Source organism: Carettochelys insculpta, chromosome 5 (assembly GCF_033958435.1).
Source record: "Carettochelys insculpta isolate YL-2023 chromosome 5, ASM3395843v1, whole genome shotgun sequence".
Taxonomy (NCBI): Eukaryota; Metazoa; Chordata; order Testudines; family Carettochelyidae; genus Carettochelys; species Carettochelys insculpta.
The window spans coordinates 87,064,173-87,078,983 of record NC_134141.1 but is presented as its reverse complement, the minus strand read 5'-3'; the positions used below and the strand labels follow the sequence as shown (position 1 = coordinate 87,078,983).

At 40.8% G+C, this 14,811-nt stretch overlaps 1 protein-coding gene across 3 annotated transcripts in view; it reads left to right on the top strand.

Moving 5' to 3' along the window:
- AP3B1 (adaptor related protein complex 3 subunit beta 1) overlaps window positions 1-14,811 on the top strand; it is a 238,513-nt gene that overhangs the window by 182,982 nt on the left and 40,720 nt on the right. The window lies entirely within an intron of this gene.

The window sequence follows — 14,811 nt, the reverse complement described above, 5'->3', positions numbered from 1 at the left end:
ATAGTGGACAAAAGGGTGCTGAATGTCATGCACTGCCTATACAATAGTTTGTATTCTTACCTCCCTCAAAAACCCTTCCTTTTTCCTCTGTGCTGACTACTCTCATAGGAGTATTCTCATTCATGAGGTGTCCTCCTTTCTGTAGCGAGGAGCATTAGGACATATTCCTCCACGGTATCGAGGGAAAGGTTTCTGCTAGACCTAGTTCTTAATAATCAAAAAGTGTTGTGGTTGGAGACCAGTCTTTAACCTCTGTCATCTTAACTGCATCATTCACAAGCTGAGTTTTTTGCATAGCCCTATTGGCAACAATAATTCCATCTTCGGGAAAGGGCATGTAGTTCACAGCTCTGTATGAAGGACTTCTACTTTCTTCTAGATCAGGAGTGGGAAGGTATGCCCTGCAGGCTGGATGCAGCCTGTCGAGCTGCCAGATCCAGCCACAGACCACCTCTGGCACAGAGCAGCCAGCCACTGCTTTAAGCAGCTTACTGCTCCATGTAGCTCAATCCTCCGGGGACCTTCATGTGCTGCTTCTGATTATAGCCAAGCTTGAAGGCTGTGAAGGTGGAATCCTGTGAATGGGATGAGCTTTGTGCATGAGGTCACATGACTGTGAGCCTGAGTAAAGCAGACATGTTTTGATGATACTGGAGAGTTGCTTGTGACATGACCTATGCTACTTTATGCTTAAATCAAAGAAACAGATAAAAATACTAAAATGCAAAATAATACCATTGTGTCATTGTAAAACTTTAAGCTGTGTGTTGTGCATGAAAAAAAAAATTCTATCGTGCTGCTCTTGCTTTGAAAAATGAGTAGCTGAATCTTATTTTTGAGGGGGTCTCATGATTAATGATCCAAATTTTATACTAAAAACAATATTATGCCAAGAAGCATGCTTCCTCTTTTAAAATGTATTGACTGTTGAAACATGGGATAAATTTATGGGATTTTTTTTTCTGTTAAGTGTAGATCAAATTCATAAACAGATTCTGGTCCCTCATTCTCCAGAAAAGCTACTCTCTTCAGAGTACTTACAGGCTACATCTACACTACAGTGATCCTTCAAAAATAGTTCTTCCCAAAGATCTCTTCCAAAAAAACCTTCTTTCGAACGAGCATGTCCATACAAAAAAGGGGACTGAAAAAACTGATCTGCTCTTTTGATAGAGAGCATCCACACAGCACCTGCTCTTTCAAAAGAACAAGCCAGGGATCAAATAATTGGGGCATCTACATGTTTTTTCCTGAAATAGTCTGTCAGAAGAAGGTTCTCGTGATCACCTGGGAGAGAAAGAGGGCCACAGGGAAAAGCGCTACATTCTTCACATTTAATACTGAAAGAACACATTTTGTGTGTAAATGCACCGTGGGATTTTTCAAAAGAGCCCCAGCTTTGTGTAAAAAAAAAACAAAAAAAAAAACAAAAAAAAAAAACACCTCACTATTGTAGACTTGGCCACTTTGATTTACACAGATGTATTTGGCTAAGGTCACACTTCCACACAAAGGAAGTCCCACTTCTGAAGGCATACTTTGTCAAAAAAAAAAAATTAGGAAGAAGGGTGCATTCGAAAGCGGGTCTTCCTTTCAAAGGAGCCCTGTCTCTATGGTGGTTTTGCATTTCAAAAGCAGCTGTTCCAGAATGGCGAATGGTGATCATATAAAAACAAGGCGCTGAATATGCAAATTAGTACATCATTTGCTTTATGATCCACCATGTTTGCATGCCACTTTCAAAAGGGAGAGGCCAATGTGTATATATAGCCTAATTTAACAGCACTTATTTTAAAATAGTTGTAATAGGTGCTATGTCGAAATAAGCACTATGTGTGAAGGCTAAGTGCTATTTCGAAATACATTTTTGTGTGTAGTAGCCTTATTTCAGGATGGCTGCTGTGTAGCCCTAGCCTATTGAGATCTGATCTGGCAAATCTGACTCATAATGGTAAACCATTGAAAAACCTCGACTGACACCTAGGTTACGTCTACACTAGCCCCAAACTTCGAAATGGCCACACAAGTGGCCATTTTGAAGTTTACTAATGAAGCTCTGAAATGCATATTCAGTGCTTAATTAGCATGCGGGCAGCCGCGGCACTTCGAAATTGACGTGGCTCGCCGCTGTGCAGCTCATCCAGACAGGGCTCCTTTTTGAAAGGCCCCCACCTACTTCGAAGTCCCCTTATTCCCATGAGCAGATGGGAATAAGGGGAGTTCAAAGTAGGCAGGGTCCTTTCGAAAAGGAGCCCCGTCTGGACGAGCCGCACGGCGACGAGCCGCCTCAATTTCGAAGTGCCGTGGCCACCCGCATGCTAATGAAGCGCTGAATATGCATTTCCGCTGAATATGCATTTCAGCACTTTATTAGTAAACTTCGAAATGGCCACTTGTGTGGCCATTTCAAAGTTTGGGGCTAGTGTAGACACAGCCCTAATGTTAGAAAAATGGAAGAGCTCTATGGAGATGTAATTTGAAACAAAGTATTTTTATTTGACAAAAAGGTATTTATGGATTCAACAGCTATCAATTTCTATTATAAACTTTGACAGGCCCTACTTTCATTTCACAGATTACCTCGATGACGTTACTAATAAAGGGCAAAAAAAGCTAAGTTTTTAAGCCTCTGTAAGAGACCAAATGATTTTTAAATTCAGTGGGGAAAAAGGCTGAGAAAAGCAATTAATATTGGCTGGCTTATGGAAACAGATTAATACACGTATAATAAAAGCCACCCCAGTGTGAGACTGAAGTCTATTCATTCAGAAATCAACTGTCATTTTTCCACTTTTAATCATTGAGACAAATGCTCGACTTCCAGTTTGTGGAGATAAATACACGTTTTGGAATTTGTTAAGCATTTGGAGATGCTGGCAAAAAAAAAAATTCAGTGGTATGCTGCTTATTGTACTTAGTCCTACACAATCTTTAATCATTTTAGGGACAAAAAGTCTAGTTATTTTAATATCAGTGACGGTGATGGTTGGAAAGGATATATTGCTGTTGAAATGGAAGACAGGGTTTCCTGTAGTACTGGTTTGGAAGTATATTTGTTGCATATATTGCAGTTGAATGAGCTATTGCTGTACAGAAAAAAAAATCTAAAATATTCTCTAGAATTTGGCATAAAATTATTGAGTCATTCAAGGTAACCTAGCTGAGGCTTCATCCTATTGAACTTGATATACTTTTGCAGGCTGCTGGAAGATGGAGTTGACTTTACCTTTTGTTACTGATATTATCTTTTCTTTGTTTTAGGAATCTTTGTGAATGTTGCTTAGTTATGCTTTTATGTCTGGGTTTATTTTGTGATTTTTGAGGCATCGGCTTTTGCGTAATGTAATAAGTAATATCATAGGTGGCTCTTAAAAGCTACAGGGCTCAGTATGTTATGTTGGTATTCATTCTACAATTCTAATGCTTTTTCTTAGTCTGTGTCTACATGGGCACATATCTTCGAAATAGCTATATTTTGAAGATTACTAATAAGGTGCTGAATTGAACATTCAACACGTCATTAGCATTAGAACGCTTCCGGCTGCAGCGCTTATCCCTGATTGGAATAAGGGGATTTCGAAAGGTGAGGGTCCTTTCGAAAAGGACCCCTATGTAGCCACACCGAGCTGTGCGCTTTTGAAGCACCGCAGCCAGAAGTATCCTAATGGTAATGAGGCACTGAATATTCAATTCAGTGCCTCATTAGTAATCATCGAAATATGGCTGTTTCGAAGATTTGTGCCCGTGTAGACACCCTTAGTGTTTTATTTTTCCTTGAATAATTTTTTTTATATCTGTGCTTGAATGAAGAACGCTATCGTTGACTCTACATGTGTAATATACAACTGTAAGTGGAGGGAAATGAAATTAAAATAAATAAAACAGGAACTGGTGGTCTTTTTCTCACTCACCTTCTCCACTGTGCTGAAAACTACGGATGGTGTTCCTCTAACAGTTTTAAATTAAAAGCTCATGTAAGTGTGGCTGGACTATATGCTAGCATTCCACATCCTCCTCCTCTCTTATATATTCAGGAGTTATTGGAGCATAGACCGGCAGTGTGTATAAGAAGACACAGCTCACAGCTCAATAGGTCATTCTTGGATTATGTCATGGATACTGCCAATAGAAAGGCACTGGAAAAGCTGCTTAGAAACAGAGATTAAATTATTCAGTCCATCGCTTTTACAGAATGTAATTTAAAGGAATAGAATCATAATTTTTTTGTGGTTGAGAAATGGATTTTTTTCTTCACTATCATACACATTTATATGGTCACACATCCTTTTTTGTTAAGTAGTACCAATATAAATAATCTAAATTTGTCTGCATAGCATTGCTGAACTGAGAAATAAATACTATAAAATAAAAATGGAAGGCAGAAGGGATTACGCCTCCATTTTAAAAAATATTCTTCCTACATACAAGCACGGTTATCCTGCTTTGATGCCTGTACTAGATACAAATGAGCCTCAAGTACTTCTCTTTATTTAAATAGGCAGGGAAACATGTTTTAAAGATATGTTAACATTAATGCAGTCATTTTTGTACTGTGATTAATACTTATATCTATTTATATTTTTAACTGCTGATTAAAAAGGAAAAGAACATTGGAACTCAGAAATCCAAGCAAATTTAGCATTACAAGCCATTTTATCCTCAGCCAGCTCTGTTGTGACTAGTATAGCAGCGAATATTGTCAGTGATGTTAAAGCCCTTTTAGAACAATGAGCTGGGTCAGTGAAGGAACAGAGCTTTTAAGGCAGACTCGTAATAATTTTGCAATCTTTTGTTACAGTTTCTATCAATATCAGTACAACAGTACAGCTGCAACTTCTGTGGAGGTTGGATCCTTTATTGAGACTTCCTCCAGGTTTTAGAAGATATGGAGAACCACCTTCTCCCCTCCTCGAACAACCTTGCAGTCTCCTCTGTGTAGTTCAGTAACTTGGATGGCCTTGTGCACATCCATACTTCTGTGTGAAAAGCACTGTAAACGTTGACATCTTAGTTGGATTTTTAACATATAGAGCTTTCAAGATTGCTTTATAGACCAGCTGCTTCAAAACAGTCTGTCTTATTTTTTCCAATTCTCATTTTAAATTCTATATTTCAATCACTTTTAAACCACATTAAAAAGTTTTACAAGTTTAATCTTAATAATCTTCACCAAAAAAGCAGATATGCTAAGTCATAAAATAACTATTAGTGACTAGTTTGTATCCTATAAATCTAACTCGAGTTGATAATATGGTCCATTACCAGCTAACTGCAGAGAGTATTTTTCATTTTACACTCTTCAGTTACTTTTTAGTGAAGTGTTAAAAAATATGAAGCTTTTCTCCTCTCTAAAATTGCACGCTGTCTGTCTGTTATTAGGGAGATAACAGCTCTTATAAATGTTTCAGTAAGCGCTAAGTAGACAGTTATGTGCACTCTCATTCCACGCTTATTTGCTTACTGTAATAAACTGATAAAATATGTGTGGTTTGTCTCTGTGTATCTACAGGCATCATGAGTCACATAGATTTCCTTTAGAAATAATGTTGTGTCTGTAGAATTGATTGGTTATTTTCATAAACCATCGAAAGGTACACAGATGACTTTTATTATTTGAACATATGCTGCATAAGATTTGTAGTGGGTTATCTCACAGTTGCTAGATGCTTCTTGTTCTATTAACTCTTTGGGGAGGTTTTTCATTTCAGAGTGATTACAGTTTTTGACCTCTAGGTTGCATAAGTACTGCAGCTATATGCATTGAAGGTTTTAAAATTGAAATAAGACGACTGTTTTTTTTACCAGACTGAACCTGTTTGTTGGTTAGACTACCTCTGAATCACATTTGCGTTTGTCATATTATGTGAAACCATCACCTCTGTTGTCAGTAGATGCTTTCAGAATTCTAGCTATCATATTTCATACATTAAATATCTTGGTTCAGAAGGTAGATTTTTGGGTACAAGCATGGTAAACATAGTTCAAAAGGATGTTTTATATAAACATTAATACACCTCTAACCGTACTGTAAAGTGCCATCTATATTTAGTTATTGGTCTGTAGTTTGATTTTTTTCTTTTTAAATGAACATGGAGATGCCTGGCTATAACTAAGTGTGTCAGTTAGACTACAGATGTTAAAAGCAGCACTAATTATATGGGAATATGCAAAGGATCTGGACTGTAATAAGGCAAAAACCTTTTCGTTGCATCAAAATTTGTTCATGTATTTTGGGACTAAAAAGTCATAATACTAATTATATAAATAACTTTCTTTGATGCCTGTTGTTTTCATTATTTCTATCCTGTTTAATTAATATTATCTATAGCTACATACATTACTTTACAGAAAAAATATTATAGGTCTTCGCCACAATGAGCTTGCTATGAAGTGCATGCTTTTGTTCCCAGAATACATTGAAATTATATATTTAAAAAAAAAAAACTGCTTCCAATAATGTGGACTATAGTGCGTGACTGAGAGTTTTAGGTAGGTGCATGAAAGCAAATTTTAAAGTTTAGAATTAGTACAGTAAACCCTGGAGACATGCATAACTGGGTTGCATATGTCCTGGGTTAATGTGACTGCCGCCTCTGACAGTAGTGGGGAAATGGCTCCTGTCAGGGGCAGCAACTGAGAGTCAGTGATGGAGTGGGGAGACTGGGCTCCTGCCCCTACCAAGAGAGGTTTCCCTGCTTCTGTCAGTGGCGGCAGCTGAGATGCCACCCCTGTCAGTAGTGGAAGTTGAGAGACAGGCTTTCAGCTGCTGCCACTGGCAGGAGCAGGGAAACTGACCAGGGCACCAGCCCTGGTCAGTTTCCCAGCTCTGCAGTGGGAGGGGAGCTGGGAGCCAGGAGCCAGGCTGCCTCCTGGTCCCCAGCTCCCCTACGCTTGCTTGAGCTAGGAAACTGACCGGGGCTGGTGTTCACATCAGTTTCCTGACTCCCCCAAATTGTGCAGGAACTTTGACACATGCAGGGGTTGTGAGAATGCAATCCCCATATAAGTCAGGGGTCCACTGTTTTGCCCTGGCTGTTTGTTTGACAACAGTTTGCACTTACTTTAGCACATCAAAGCATTTACAGACATTTCAGTCTCATAATACCAAGTCATGTTACATTCCCCCCCCCGCATTTCATAGTTTGGTAAGTTGAGGCTTGGACAGATTCTTTGTCAAAATAAACCAGTGACAGATCTGAAACTGGATTCATAGAAATATAGGATTAGAAGAGACACAAAGGTCATCTTGTCTAACAACCTGCTAGGATGGAGGAGGCTAGGAGTTCTTTGAGTCATTGCCCAGATCTATTCCACTTCAAGCGTGTGTGCAATCCATGCATCAGAGTTGGAGATTTTTCTCTTGGCCCTACTCACTGGTTCAGCAAATGCACATTCTTTTTCTGTGAGATGGTATAAAATGCAGAGCTACTTCAACCCAGTCTCCTTAGGTCCTTATTATTATTAGTGATCATTAGCCAATGCATATTTGCTTGCTTTGTAAATATTCTTTTTCAGGGATTTTTTTCTCATGCTTATAGTTAGTGTTGGCACAACTGTCATTTGTTATTTTATTTTACTTAATTTATTTTAGAGTTCCACTTCCTGTGTGTTCTGGGTACCAACTCCCAAGTACTAGAGCATGTCTCCACCTGGACTCCATGTCTTGCACCAGTTTCAAGAAGTCTTGGACAGCGAGAGAGGCACATTCCATTTGTCTATAATGACTCTAAAAAGGTTGTCTGTGGCTGTCATCAATTCTGCAAGGACTTCAAGCCCCAGAACAGAAAAGTTAGGGAGGTGAGAGTGCATCACCTTCTCATGGAGGCTTCCTTGTAGCCATCATCTGAACCTTCCCTCTTGAGATGGATATGAACCATTTTACCTCTGTTGAAGGAGCCACATCAGACACTGGAGCTTTGGCATCACTTATCTTCCCTGGTGCCCCAGAGAAATCATAAACAGGCCTTGAAGGCACACAGCTACTCCACAAGATTGAGGTGCAAGCTGGACAGTAGGGTAGAGTACCCTGAGAGAAGTGATGGAGCACAGTAGGGACTTCATCTTTCTGAGGGTCAGTGATCTCTGTACCTATTCCTGTGCTGTTGAGGACATCCTCCGTAATTCAACAGCCGCAGCTGCAGAACTATTAAGGAGCCTATCCTGCTGGAGGCATGTGCCACAGGAAAAGATTTGCTATACCTCTCAGGACCAGATTCTTTAGTAGTAGGAGACAAGTTGTCCAGTAGCAGTAGGCCTTCTGACTTTGTCAGTCTTTGCTGTCAGTAAGGTTGAATCTTTAGTGCCATGGCTGACTTCAGTATAGTGCCTCCGCATCTGATGCCATGCAGAGGCAAGCCAAGTATGCTGTCCACAGTAACGACATCACCATGAGTTCCTGATACTGCTCTTGTCAGGTGACTCAGGTTCTTTTTGGAAATCTGATATAGATTCTTCTGGTGCTCATTTCTGGGATAGAAAGTTGTATTCACCTTTGTCAAAAGGATTCCAGTCCTGGCATCTGGCAGAGGCCCCATTATGGTCCAAGGGCGTAGATCTGTGGGCTTTTGGGATAGTGTACCTTACCAGTGGCTGTACTTGGAGCTCAGGGGATTTTCCACATCACCACCAGATCCTCCCCAGTTTTTCCATCCCCTGTATTTCTGATCAGATGGCCAGATGAGATTTCTCCCTTCGAGACAGTATTCTGACGTTCATGGAAAGGGTATCAGAGAATGCTGGGGAAGAGTTCCAGGCCATCTTGGAATGGAGCAAACTTGTGGCTAGGAGTTCTCTCCCAGCTGCATTAGATGGAGCAGATTCAGAAGTCAGAGTGATGGCATCTGCAGTAATGATGCTTGGGAGTTAATGGCTTCAAACTTCAGGTGTCCAAAGAAGGACCACCAGAGGATACAGATCTCCCTTTGAATGTTTGATCCTGTGCTCACATCAGATTGATGAGACACTTCAAGGTCTACATTAGAGTTAGTTGCACATTAACGCTACATTCTCTACAAAGGAACAATCAAGAAATTCCAGTCTGCTCAGCCGTCTTGTTGAGGACTAAATACCAGTGTGTTACAGGTCAGCTTCTTACTCCTGGCTTCTCCCAGCCTGTTATGCCACTTCCAATGTACTTGGTCCTCTGTCGCCATAGACCAAGGTGTCTCTGCTGTGAATAAAACCCATCAGTAGAAACACATGCTGCTGTTTGTGGTTTTTGTCCTCTGTAGTTTTCCTTTGAGTTCATTCCAGAGCATAGTGATTGTCAGGTTCCACCCACGTGTTGTTAGTGGCCCATATGCTGCCCTAGATGAGGTACCTCATGTTGTTTATTCCCACCCCATCCAACTAGCTCTCATTCCTTCCCCCATTTCTCTCTGTGGCTCTTCGTCCCTTGCCCAGTCAGTCCTGCTTTCCCACAAGCTCCCCAGTTAGTTAAGTAGTGACTGAAATGATTGTTCCTGTCTTCTTCGTTGGAGAAGTGAGAAGGTGTGCTGTGAGAGAAACAGGTAACTGCAGGAAAGGACAGGGCAGTCTGAAAGAGCAAAGTGTCTCAACACACTTCTTTCTAACCGGCAACTTCTCCTCAATCTCTTCCTGCCTAGGAAAGAACAGCCTGTCAGAAGGCGGTTGTCTGCTCTGTGTTTGTAGTTTTCCTATGTCAGGAGACACTGCTGTCGTAACACTTAACAGATACAACACGTAACAAGATTAAAGTGTGCAGATGTGATCATAGACCATCATTCTGCCTCTGTTCCTAACATGTCACCGTGTGTCCTTGCTCCTCTCCCCTTTGCATTCAAAGCAAACTGTTTCTGTGTTAAACAAAAAAGCAGTCAAGTAGCACTTTAAAGACTAACAAAATAATTTATTAGGTGAGCTTTCATGGGACAGACCCACTACTTCAGACCACAGCCATACCAGAACAGACTCAATATTTAAGGCACAGAGAACCAAAAACAGTAATCAAGGTGGACAAATCAGAAAAAAAATACCAAGGTGAGCAAATCAGAAAGTAGATGGGCAGAAGGTGGGGGGGGGGTACTCAAGAATTAGATTAAGCCAAGTATGCAAATGAACCCCTATAGTGACCCAGAAAATTCCATTCTGGGTTAAACCACGTGTTAATGTGTCGAATATGAAAGAGCATTCAGCAGCCTCTCTTTGAAGAGTGTTGTGAAAATTCTTCTTCAGTAACATGCAAACTCTTAAGTCATTAACAGAATGGCCCACTTCATTAAAATGCTGACTAACAGGTTTGTGGATCAGGAGTGTTTCTGTGTCTGTTTCGTGCCCATTAACTCTTTGTCTAAGAGAGCCTGAAGTCTGTCCAATATACAAAGCATCTGGGCATTGTTGGCACATGATGGCGTATATGATGTTAGTTGAGGAGCATGAGAATGTGCCCGTGATTCTGTGAATAACCTGGTTAGGTCCAGTAATGGTACCTCCAATGGTATCTATCTGTTACTGTTTCTGTCTTCTCTGTGCTGTCTGGGCACTAGTGGAGGAGACAGAAGTTACTGAGAGCACAGGAGAGCGTGGCTGTCCCCATGGGGGCACGAGGCCTGGGGTAAACCCCATTACTGCAAGCCCCACCCTCCCCTATCCATGCTCCACTCCTTCCCTAAACCCCACCGCTGCTCTGCCCTGTCCCCTAGCCCACTGGGGCCAGAGCAGACAGGAGGAGTAATTACTACAAGATCACATTTGGCCTAGCAGCCTCAGCTTGGAACGTGCTTACTGAGATTTGTGGGGATGACAAATACTCAGTGTGGCTGGCACCAAGTTCTTTGGAGGTGCATCATGCTCAGCACTGACAGTGCGCAAATTTGGTCTGGATGAATTTACTATAAGATAGATGCATAGTTGGCTGAAAATATGGACTGACAGTAGCTATCATTGGTTTATTGCCAAACCAGGAGGACACATCTAGCAGAGTTGCTCAGAAGTCTCCCTTGGGTCTATAACTAGTTAATATTTTTATTAATGACTTGACTATTACAATGAAGAATATGCTTCTAAAATTTGCGGATGACACTAAGCTGCCAGACGGGTGGGCTAAGTTCTCTCAAAGCTGCCCAGCTGAGAGGCCACCCAACAAGCTGTCTTATGCTGTGCACTTCCAATGCCTCTCCTCCACTGTCATGCTGCTCCTGCCAATCTGCCTTGGAGCGCTCCCAGGAGCCTCCTGCTCGCTATACTGACCAGGCCAGGGCACTGATATCAGGCTGCCCCCCTCACTCCCAACCCTGAATGCCATTTCTGCTGAGGTGGGGGAAGATAAAACTGGACTCAGGACTGAGATGGAGGGAGCTTGTTGGTGGCTGCTGCTGTGAGTGCCTTAAGTCCCAGTCTGCGTAAAAGAGCAATGAAAAGCAAATCATAGAGCTGCAGAAAACATTAGCATTGAGGAGTTAGTGGTGTTCCCCCATTTGAACTGCATTTTGCCATCATCTTGTTCTTTAATTAAAATAATACCTGAGTGTCTGTCTGTCTGTCTTTTTCCTTTGTGAATACAGAGTCAGAACACTGTAAATTGATGTGTAAACATAGGAGTGCTTTCATTTGAGTTTTTTGGCACGTCTATACATTTGAAAATTTTTATTTCTCTCTTATGCTTCTATTTGTCAAGTGCCTAACCTGTAATGGCGGAACTAATTATCCCTATGATAACTTATTAAAAATCTATTCTATCTAGGTTTTTGTTTCTACTGGTGGTGCACATTCCCACATGATCTCAATAATTTGATTTATGTAACAAAATAAATTTCACGTATGGATAAAAAAAATTACAGGGAGCTTGGAAAGTGAGGTTTCTGCAGACGTTTTGGAGAACAGGTAGGAATCGAAATGACCTTCAGAAATTGGTGACTGGGTCTGATGTCAACAAAATGAAGTTAATTGAAGAGAACATAAGAACATAAGAATGGCCATACTGGGTCAGACCAAAGGTCCATCCAGCCCAGTATCCCGTCTGCCGACAGTGGCCAATGCCAGGTGCCCCAGAGAAGGAGAACAGAAGACAATGATCAAGTGATTTATCTCCTGCCATCCATCTCCTGCCCTTGTACTGAAGGCTAGGGCACCATACTTTACCCCTGGCTAATAGCCATTTATGGACCTAACCTGCAAAAATTTATTGAGCTCTTTTTTAAACCCTAATAGAGTCCTGGCCTTCACAGCCTCCTCCGGCAAGGAGTTCCACAGGTTGACTGTGCGTTGTGTGAAGAAAAATTTCCTTTTATTAGTTTTGAACCTACTACCCATCAATTTCATTTGGTGTCCCCTAGTTCTTGTATTATGGGAAAAGGTAAATAATTTTTCTATGTTCACTTTCTCCACACCATTCATAATTTTATATACCTCTATCATATCGCCCCTCAATCGCCTCTTTTCCAGACTGAAAAGTCCCAGTCTCTCTAGCCTCTCCCCATATGGACCCGTTCCAAACCCCTAATCATCTTTAGTCTCCCTTTTCTGAACCTTTCCTAATGCCAATATATCTTTTTTGAGGTGAGGAGACCACATCTGCACGCAGTACTCAAGATGTGGGCGTACCATAGTTTTATATAGGGGAAGTATGATATCTTTTGTCTTATTATCTATCCCTTTTTTAATAATTCCTAACATCCTATTTGCTTTACTAACTGCCGCTGCACACTGCGTGGATGTCTTCAGAGAACTATCCACTATAACTCCAAGATCCCTTTCCTGATCTGTCGTAGCTAAATTTGACCCCATCATGTTGTACGTGTAATTTGGGTTATTTTTTCCAATGTGCATTACCCTACACTTACCCACATTAAATTTAATTTGCCATTTTGCTGCCCAATCACTCAGTTTGCTGAGATCTTTTTGTAGTTCTTCACAATCCCTTTTGGTTTTGACTGTCCTGAACAACTTGGTGTCATCTGCAAACTTTGCCACCTCACTGCTTACCTCAGTTTCTAGATCATTGATGAATAAGTTGAACAGGATCGGTCCCAGGACTGACCCCTGGGGAACACCACTAGTTACCCCCCTCCATTGTGAAAATTTACCATTTATTCCAACCCTTTGTTTTCTGTCTTTTAACCAATTCCCGATCCATGAAAGGATCTTTCCTCCTATCCCATGACCGCCTAATTTACATAAAAGCCTTTGGTGTGGGACCGTGTCAAAGGCTTTCTGGAAATCTAGGTATATTATGTCCACTGGGTGCCCCTTGTCTGCATGTTTATTAACCCCTTCAAAGAATTCTAATAGATTAGTTAGACACGACTTCCCTCTGCAGAAACCATGCTGATTTTTGCCCAACAATTCGTGCTCTTCTACGTGCCTTGCAATTTTATTCTTTACTATTGTTTCTACTAAGTTGCCTGGTACTGATGTTATACTTATCGGTCTATAATTGCCAGGGTCTACTCTGGAGCCTTTTTTAAATATTGGCGTTATATTGGCCGTCTTCCAGTCATTGGGTACCGAAGCGGATTTAAAGGATAGGTTACAAACCACTGTTAATAACGCTGCAATTTCACATTTGAGTTCTTTCAGAACCCTTGGGTGAATACCGTCAGGTCCTGGAGACTTGTTACTATTCAGCTTATCAATTAACTCCAAAACCTCCTCTAATGTCACTTCAATCTGGGAGAGTTCCTCAGATTTGTCACCTAAAAAGGCTGGCTCAGATTTAGGAACCTCTGTAACATCCTCAGCCGTGAAGACTGAAGCAAAGAAGTCATTTAATTGCTCCGCAATGACACTGTCTTCCTTGATCGCTCCTTTTATATCTTTATTGTGCAAGGGCCCCACTGCTTCTTTAGCGGGCTTCCTGCTTCTAATGTATTTAAAAAACATTTTACTATCATTTTTTGAATTTTTGGCTAGCTGTTCCTCAAAATCTTATTCGGCTTTTCTTACTACATTATGACACTTAATTTGGGAGTGTTTCTGTTCCTTCCTATTTTCCTCACTAGGATTTGACTTCCACTTTTTAAAAGCTGCCCTTTTCTCTCTCACTGCCTTTTTAACATGGCTGTTAAGCCATGGTGGTTCTTTGTTAGGTCTCTTACTGTGTTTTTTTATTTGGGGTATACATTTAAGTTGGGCCTCTAGTATGGTGTCTTTAAACAGTTTCCATGCAGCTTCCAGGGATTTTAGTTTAGTTACTCTACCTTTTAGTTTCTGTTTAACTAGCTTCCTCATTTTAGTGTAATTCCCCTTTTTGAAATTAAATGCCAGAGTGTTTGACCGTTGCGGTGTTCTTCCCAACACAGGAATATTAAAAGTTATTATATTGTGGTCACTATTTCCAAGCAGTCCAGTAACAGTTACCTCTTGGACCAGATCCTGCATTCCAGTCAGGACTAGATCGAGAATTGACTCTCGCCTTGTGGGTTCCTGTACTAGCTGCTCCAAGCAGCAGTCATTTAAGGCATCAAGAAATTTAATCTCTGAATCCCATCCTGAGGTGACATGCACCCAATCAATATGGGGATAATTGAAATCTCCTATTATTACTGTGTTTTTTATTGTGATAGCCTCTTTAATCTCCCTTAACATTTCAGCATCGCTATCACTGTCCTGGTTAGGTGGTCGGTAATATATTCCTAATGCCATATTCATATTAGAGGAATGAATTGTTATCCATAATGATTCTACGGAACATTTTGATTCCTTTAGGATTTTTGTTTCATTTGATTCTATATTATCCTTCACATATAGTACCACTCCGACACCCGCACGACCTGTTCTGTCTTTCCGATATAATTTATATCCTGGTATGAAGAGAAGCGTGAGCACTATACTTAGGAAGAAAAAAATCTAATG